The sequence below is a fragment of the Triticum dicoccoides genome, chromosome 5A (assembly GCF_002162155.2).
Source record: "Triticum dicoccoides isolate Atlit2015 ecotype Zavitan chromosome 5A, WEW_v2.0, whole genome shotgun sequence".
Lineage (NCBI taxonomy): Eukaryota > Viridiplantae > Streptophyta > Magnoliopsida > Poales > Poaceae > Triticum > Triticum dicoccoides.
Window position 1 is genome coordinate 56,890,356 of NC_041388.1, and position 7,885 is coordinate 56,898,240.

Genomic DNA, 7,885 nt, shown 5'->3' on the forward strand with positions numbered 1-7,885 from the left:
TCATTTAGATTAGTTGAGGGTTTTAGTAGCCATCTTCTTCTTCATTGGAGATGGCATCGTCTACAATAAATAATCTTTGGGCCTTCGTTCGACGACGTGATCCCCTTCTCGACCTTAATGGTAGTGTTGGAAGATTTATTTTATCTAGGTATGATCCTTCAGATCTTGTTTCGTCGAATCGATTTTGGACTTTTTTCCTCTTGGTCACCACGAGGAGGATTGTCCTCACAATATCTATCTCAGCTGCTATGCCCTCGACAATGATGATTCATACTCTCGACTCCCAGCAGCGTCGACCTAGCTGTTCGGTTTTTTGTCCTAGAATACCGGTGTTGGTACTCTTTCCGATGTTGGTTGATTACGTTAATAGCTACGTGCGTGTATTGTAGCCAGCCCAAATTAAAATTATGGAAGAGAACCCTCGTTGGTATTTACATGCCTGTGGCTTGATACTTTTATTATTTTCTGCGGCTGCCTTGAGAGAAGTACAAGAAAGAAGAAAGAGTTTGAAAATCTCAAAGATTTGCTAGTTTTTTAGACTTTATTATGTAATTTGTGTAGTCAGCTCATGTACTACCATGTATAACTGACAACTATAAATATATCATGGTATTAATTGTGAAAAAAATTAAAAGGAAAAGTGTGTCGCTAGATCAAACTTCAAGGAAAGATGTGTCATTTTATCAAACTAGATGACCCGTTGCGCCCATGCCGCAAAGGCCGAGCGGCAGCCAAGTATTGAAAGAGTGTGCATTGAAATATGTAGGTACAAAACGAAACATATGAAAATAAACGCATAATAACCTTTTCAGTTGGCATACATCTGGACTTATTCGAGCTAATATTCTTGATAGGGCAAACAACAATAATTTTTCTTTACACCAAGAGTTTCAAAAGGCAGAGCTTGCATACCTGCAATGAGCAGAGAACATGCAATAGACAAATGATAAACATAGAAGTCTTAGTAGGCATCTCTACTAATGCTAAGTTATATAACAAGGGGCTCTTGCAACTTGTTTATATTGAGTAGACGATCAGGCGCAGTCTCTTGGAAGTGCATTTAAAGTCGAAAGCATATGCTTGACCTTTCTCCATGTGCGCCTGACGAAAGAAGTCACTCCAGCCTCTAGTGATGGTGGCCCTTTTGTCAACACCCATGATAAAGCAGGCTGTGACAGCGGTAGTTCCGTCTCCAGTAGTGATTGGCAGTTCACCATGGTCAGCATCCATGTGTGAGAAAAGGGAGCTCTTAGAAAAGGGAACCCCAAAATACTGAAAATGAAAGTAAAGGTTAGTTAGTATATCATTTTATACGATGTCATTGTATGAAACAAAACAAAGTAATTGCAAAGGATTACCATCCTTTTGCCGTCTGTAGCAAATGTTTCTATCATGTGACAGACATACTAGTGATTAGATGTGGTGGTGTTCTGGATGATCTTTCGCAGTCTACGAACATTAATATTGTTGTCTAGGTTGATGATTTGGCGCTTTTGTTGTGTCTAGATGACCCGTTGCGCCCATGGCGCAAGATGCTAACTATAACCAAGTATTATGTGGGTATATATTGATGATCATTATACATATGTAGTATAAGAAAAGAAAGCTAATGATAGAGGATTACAATGTTCATAGCATGGAGCATGCCACATCTAAACATAAGGCTGTGTGGAGTTCATCATAGATGGCACAAAAGAATTATAAGCACGAAGCTAAATATAAGAATGGTACTTAAGCAGCTGGTTCGCCTGGGACATATATTTGAACATGTTACTATGCTTACTATCACAAAGCTGATGAAGTATATGGAACTGTTGGTAGCCAATCATTCACCCACCTGCTGCTGTTTTAGAAGTAATGGATAATGGATAATCAGAAATGCAAGATCCACCACAATAATTAGTTCTTTATATGTTTCTTTGCCTGATAAGAGCAAGAGTGACAAGCAAAAAAAAGGAAACGCATTATTTACATATTTGAGTTTGCACCATGGCATGCATGATTCGGAAAGCTATAAGAACTGTAGTGATCCAAAGAAATAAAGGAGAGGATGGAGACCTTACCTATAACTTGTCACCGGCCAAAAAGTTTGACCAAGCTATGAAGTGATAACTAACAAAAACTTGCAGAAGACATGCTTAAGGCCTTTGCTGACCATACATAAACCATGTCGACGATATTTTAGGACCTTTTCCAACTGTAGAAAATAAACCATACGTACATGTAATCAATAGGAACTTGTCAGAGAATTACTCCCTCCGTTCCTAAATATAAGTGTTTTTAGAGATTACTATTTGGACTACATATGGATGTATATAGACGTATTTTAGAATGCAACTATCTAAGTGAAAGTTCCATTTATATCCCACCTGGGCTATCAGATGTGGAAAGTGCTTCAAATGAAGTGAGAATACGCGAGGAAACTTACAATTTTATTTGCAATTCATTCCAGTTATGACAGTGAGGTTTACAAAAGCGGCAAGTACCCATGCAGAGGTGTAGACACAGTAGGGTTTGCTTGGCCAATCGGCAGCCTAGCCGCAGCAACCTCGTCACCCCACCCAAGGTGCAAATTCACTTCATGTAAAAGAAAAGGCATCACAACATGAGAATCAATGGCAGATATATGTAGTATTGATAATGTAGAAGAAACATTTGTTCAGTATATTTTTCTTATCAGTATGTGGTGCACCAAAATATTAATTTTATCAACATAGAGTCCATCATTAAGTAACAGGCATAAAGTCCAGAATTTAATGAAGCAATAGAGAGAACACTTTATATGCATATGTACTTAATAACCAGAGGTAGAAAGCAGATGTCAGGCAATAGATATTTGACTGCAGGTACAAATTTGAACATATCTTTAGTAAAGTTCAAATATAAATAAAACACTATGACAGTTATTCTTTTATATCTTAAATATCAAAATGAGAACATGCCTAACAAGGCATCTGGTGATATTAGTCCATGCATCTTTATCTTACTGCCATTTGGATCTTTACTAAGTTGTTTAATTTAGATCTGTTACAAAGCATTGTTCTTTTATATCTTAAATATCAAAATGAGAACATGCCTAACGAGGTATCTGGTGATATTAGTCCATGCATCTTTATCTTACTGCCATTTGGATCTTTACTAAGTTGTTTAATTTGGATGGATCTGTTACAAAGCATAAGCCTCGACACAGCTCCATATATGCTATCAGAAATGGCCTGACAAAGAGTAGTTTTGTCGACAACAAAGATTTGAATAATTGATTGCACAATTCCTAGTAGAGTTTATGCTACCTTAAATCCCAGAATTTTAGGCCATCCTCTCCAGTAGTGACAAGGGTGTTTGTGTTTTCCTCACTGTCAAAATGATATGGGTCAGACTCAGTGTTTACCCTTTGGAAGGGAATAGAAGTATAACACAACTTAGTACCTTACATATATATCGTGCCCACAAGAGGCCTCTGGTGGGAACAGATTCAGCAGTACCTTAACCAGAACAGCTAGTTAATATAACACACAAACGAAAAAATAAGAGATATGCAGTACAACAAATCCAATTGTTTGCTCTTTAGCATGTGAAAGTAAACAGTTCCTGAGTCAGACACGTCATCTGAATGGCATAAGTGATAGAAAACAATGGAAAGGGAGATAACAAACCATTAAAATGTCTTCTGACGGCAAGCCTGTGGAGACCTACATAAAGCAACCTGGAAACATCAAAATCCAACCATGAAAATTCTCAGTATGGCATGTCCTAACAAAACTGGGCAGTTATCGGATTTAAATTAAGAAAATAATTTTGTACATGCAAAAAAGATACCGTTCCATCATGACATCCTTCCAGTATCATATCATGAGGAGAAGATGACTAATCAACAATCAAGGGAATGGTGTTTACCATTACAAAGATGGCGCAAGTGCTCCTATAAGCCGCACAGCTGGTTTGCTACTGCACTCACTTGGTTGATTAAACCTGAAAGTTTTTTGCAATAACCTGGATTAGTCATGCTATACATGAATAATGCGATTATTATCCGACTTTAGTTAACTCCAAATTCTGTACCAGCACAAAGAATCTATGAGCCGAAAGAGTTTAGTCTACTGGCCATAAAGGAACAGGCACAGACCGAAGCAACTGACTGAAGCTCTTTCTTGCAGGCATGGGACATCACACATTTGTTCATTACTTCATGTAACTGAGGCCAAAAAGGACAATAAGCTGACTCCTATTTTACTTATGACACTCCCTCTCAACGAATACAAGGAGAAGAATTGCACATAAGTAATATAACGGGGAGGAGAAAATAATCAAGATATATAGATTCTGAAGGAGAAGTAGCCAAGATAAAGTAATACAAGCATTCCCCTAGTTTAAAGCACAAACAACCATGGTAAACACAAAGAAGGGGAGAATCAAGCAGAACACACCTCCACCGAAGCAGCGGTTGATCAACAACAGGAACCGCAAGCTCGCAGATCCACCAACCTAGCAGATCCTAGACCTTGCAGAACAAGGGCAGCCATAGTAAGCAGCAACCTAGGCGACGAATGAAACCACATGAGGAGGAGCAAGAAGAACATACCTTAAGTACAGACCGTGGGTCTCTTATTTCTTTTATTTTTCAATGCCTGCAATAAAAAATGATGGGATAATGAGCAGCTGGAAATCAGATAATGTGCAGACTAAAGACTTTATATCGCCTAGCATGAGCACAAATGGAAATATATCAATGCCTGCAATAAAAAATGATGCTACATGAACAAAACAACAGAAAGATTGTGAAACCAAAGTACAACGAGAATTATACTACTTGCATTTTATCAAACAGGTAGTGTGTATTTAATTCATACAATAGTGTTGGACACATCCCTCTACCAAATACTCTTCCTGTGTCCCTTCTCTACCCTCAAATCCATGTCCAAACCACCAAAATCAGCAAACATACACATTCTCATCCTATATGTTGTCTATTCAACAAGGAAACTAAATCTTGGACTCACCAAATTTCTCAGAGAACGAAAGTAATCCAACCAAATACACTGGATGTATACAGAGATCATGCCTACTCTTCTTCTTCTTCTCCTACAGGAGCACAACAACAGAGGAGGGGTTGGAGCCGGCCATGGTTGAGACTTGGGAGACGAAGGAGGCCCGTGGGGAGTGACCTGAGAGCGCCTCATCCGTCCATCGGCAACAACAACAGCATACGAACCGGATCCTCCGCCGCCTTGGCTCGTCGCCTTGCAGCCTCACCCGCCCTCACTGCCATCGCCAGGAGATGCCGCCGCAATGTTCTCCTCCGGCCAGATGTGACGAGGAGAGAGGATGTGTGGGGAGGAGAGATATGGCGGCGGCAGCGGATCGAGAGGATGAATGGGGAAGGAGAGGTGGCGGCGAGGCATGGCTGGAGTAGGACGGGGGATTGATGGGGAGGAGGGATGTGGGGCTCGAGAAGGACGCGGGATTGGTGGATAAGACGCCCACGATCGGCTCGGTCAATCCCGCAACCCTATGAGGCCAGAAGACCACAAGCGCCCCGCAACCACGAGACCGATAGATGGGCCCGCTGCGGCTGAAGCGGAGGGGTCGCCGCTGGGTGCAAACGAGGGCGGTGAAAAAATGCCCTGCCAACCCACGAACGACGCTCGCAACCCACGATCAATCGCCCCTGCTTTTATCTGGACACAGACACACACACACTGTGTCGCTGCAAGGCTGGCCCGCGCAAAAGTCTGGCCCATGCGTCAGTGGCTATAGCCCGATTATGCCACGTACATAAGAACGAGCGACGGGATTTTCACCAGGTCGACAGAAGGTACGCTGACCATGGCCAGCAGTGCAGATCGAGCGTATAGGACCAGTTTCAACCGGTGATGGCGTTGGAATGGCGGGTTGGCTAGCGTGATTTATATGTTCAATTGGTCGCGAGAGACAGAGGGGACTCGGCCGAGGCGGACGATTCAGGGCTCGCTGCCGCCACGAACGAGAATGAGAGAGAGAGAGAGACAGAAAGGCGATGGCAATAGAGACGGCGGGCGAACACCTTTTCCACGATTCCACCCCTCTCTCACAGCGCGAACCCTATCGGCCGCGGCGGTGGATGGTGATAGGCAGGAGACCGAGACAGTTCATGGCGTGACGATGAGCTTGGCGGACCTCGAGCGGTGGGGTTGTCCTACCTCCACAGCAATCTCACCTTCCCCTGCAGGTGTGAGGAGGAGCGGTCCTCTCACCACACAACGACGACCCATCCCGACCGAGGTAAACAACCAGGAGCGCGACCTGGACTGGATAACTATCCTAAGAGCATCTCCAATAGCCGCGCTAAACAAGTACCGCGTCGCAAAATTCTCATTTTAGCGCGCGCAACCGGTATAGTGATTTCAGCGAGCGCGCAAAAACCGCGTGCACGGCATATCTAGTTCGGCGCGCGGGCAGAAACTCCATCGTGCGCCGCTTATTTGCTGCGCCCGCTCCCGCGCGCTTGCTCGCAACTCAACCCCCCCCCCTCCAGCGACATCCGGCGACCGTTCCGGCGCTTCCCCGGCCTATCCACGCGTCGCGGCGGCTTCCTCCGCCCCCCTCTAGTTACCGCCGCCCCTCGCGCGCGTCCATCCTCCGCCGAACAGCGCCCGGGCGCTCGCTACCGCTCGGCGCCGGCAAGGTGTTCGACAAAACGCCTGCAAGGTATATATTGCTCAAACTTCATGAATTTGGTGCATGTTGATTGTAGTTTTTATAGCATAGTATTGAACATTATAGATGAGTTCGTCGTATGATTCTTCCGAAGAAGAATTTGATATGGAAGAGGAGGAGGATCTTGCAATGATCCTAGCTATGCACATCAATAAAAGACCGAAAGCACGGTGGTTCGGTTATGGGTCGGCAGAAAGTTTGGAGGGATAAGATCGATGCCCACAACAGATTGATCAGGCATTATTTTGCGGAGAATCCCACATACCCCAAGTCGTATTTTCATCGTCGGTTTAGGATGAGCACCGAGTTGTTCAGGCGCATTGCAGAGAAACTAGCGAGCCATGACCGATTTTTCAACAAAGGAGGAATGCCGTCGGAGAGCTCGGGCATAGCACCTTTCAGAAGGTGACAGCCGCTTTGCGTATGTTGGCATACAGTATCCCGGCTGATTTAGTTGATGATCACTTGGCTATGGGTGAGAGCCAAGCCATCATGTGTGTCAAGTGCTTCGCAGTCGGAATTGTGCAAGTGTTTGGCCAGGAGTATTTGAGATCTCCTAATGCTGAAGACGCCGTAAGTCTATTGGAGATGAACAAAGCTCGCGACTTTCCTAGTATGTTTGGCTCAATAGATTGCATGCATTGGAGTTGGAAAAATTGTCCAAAGGCATGGCATGGACAATTCCACGGCCAAAGAAAAGGTTCCACTATAATTCTTGAAGCGGTGGCCGATCAAGAGACTTGGATTTGTGATGCATTCTTTGGAATGCCTGGATCTTTGAATGACATCAATGTTGTCAACCGGTCACCACTGATGAATAAGATTGCAAATGGTGATTTGCCACCGGTGCAGTTTGTAGCAAATGGCCGTACATACAACTATGGCTATTATCTAGCGGATGGCATCTATCCAAAGTGGCAAACCTTTGTGAAGCCGTTGAAAAAACCGAAAGGTAAGAAAAATCTTGATTTCCACAATGTTCAGGCGGCGGCTAGAAAAGATGTGGAGAGAGCTTTTGGGATTTTACAAGTCCAATTTGCTATTGTGAGAGGACCGGCTAGATTTTGGGATCAAAAAATGCTTTGGTACATCATGCACGCTTGTGTGATCATGCATAACATGATCATCGAGAATGAGTGTGGCCAAGATATAGTCTACTCAGTGTATGAGCTCTTGGGACATCCCGTGCGAG

The 7,885-nt window shown here is 43.8% G+C and overlaps 1 long non-coding RNA gene across 14 annotated transcripts; it reads right to left on the bottom strand.

The window, feature by feature from the left end:
* Positions 1-781: 781 nt before the first annotated feature.
* Positions 782-5,492, bottom strand: LOC119299276. 14 transcript variants are annotated; one of them, XR_005146120.1, is made up of 10 exons: positions 4,998-5,488; positions 4,580-4,625; positions 4,425-4,498; positions 3,895-3,969; positions 3,654-3,703; positions 3,427-3,482; positions 3,291-3,353; positions 2,064-2,577; positions 1,838-1,923; positions 782-1,272 (listed from the first exon to the last, which is right to left on the bottom strand). It is a non-coding gene; the product is annotated as an uncharacterized LOC119299276 (long non-coding RNA). The 14 variants fall into 14 exon arrangements; XR_005146128.1 differs by having other exon boundaries at positions 782-2,577; positions 4,425-4,492; positions 4,998-5,079; positions 5,163-5,492; XR_005146116.1 differs by having other exon boundaries at positions 782-2,577; positions 4,998-5,079; positions 5,163-5,490.
* Between the last annotated feature and the right edge of the window lie 2,393 nt (positions 5,493-7,885).